Genomic DNA, 647 nt, shown 5'->3' with positions numbered 1-647 from the left:
CAATATTGAATAAACGTCTCTACACACAGACACTCCAATATCTTACTCGGTATTCATACACAAAGTGTGTCTGTATTCTCATTATAATAAAACCATTACCAGGCAGTTTGAACACCAAAATAAACCAAAAACACAGTGTGTACGCCTGGCAACAAACAAAAATAATACCACAAATCATCAGCAAAACAAAGAGACTGTACAATAATCAACACACTTCCAAACAGGAAAAAAAGAAAGAAACCAATGCATCACCATAATGTTTATACCAACACCACAATTGGAATCTAAAACCCACTCACCCACAACCATAAACAAAAATGACTGCATACATCACTGTAATACCATGACACTCTTTACAAACAGAGGCAACACACAATTACTCTCTATCACAAACATATTACCTCTATTATTTATCCTTATTACTATTATTTTATTTTTCCCTCAGAATGCCGTTTATCTATTCTTCTCCCACAGCATTATCAACAAAAAAAAAAATCACCCATACCCAATCACACACGTCCCTTTCCTCATGATGTGAATTAGGAGGGTACTATCACACATATCCCCTTCAACCCCCACCATTTGAAAAGGAAAAACGCGCCTTTGCCGGCGTCGGCACAGGGGGTCCGGGTTTTTTTTTTTTTTTT

This window comes from Trypanosoma theileri, assembly GCF_002087225.1.
Source record: "Trypanosoma theileri isolate Edinburgh chromosome Unknown TM35_Tth_208_V1, whole genome shotgun sequence".
Classification (NCBI taxonomy): Eukaryota; Euglenozoa; class Kinetoplastea; order Trypanosomatida; family Trypanosomatidae; genus Trypanosoma; species Trypanosoma theileri.
Note: the sequence above shows the minus strand (reverse complement) of the source record.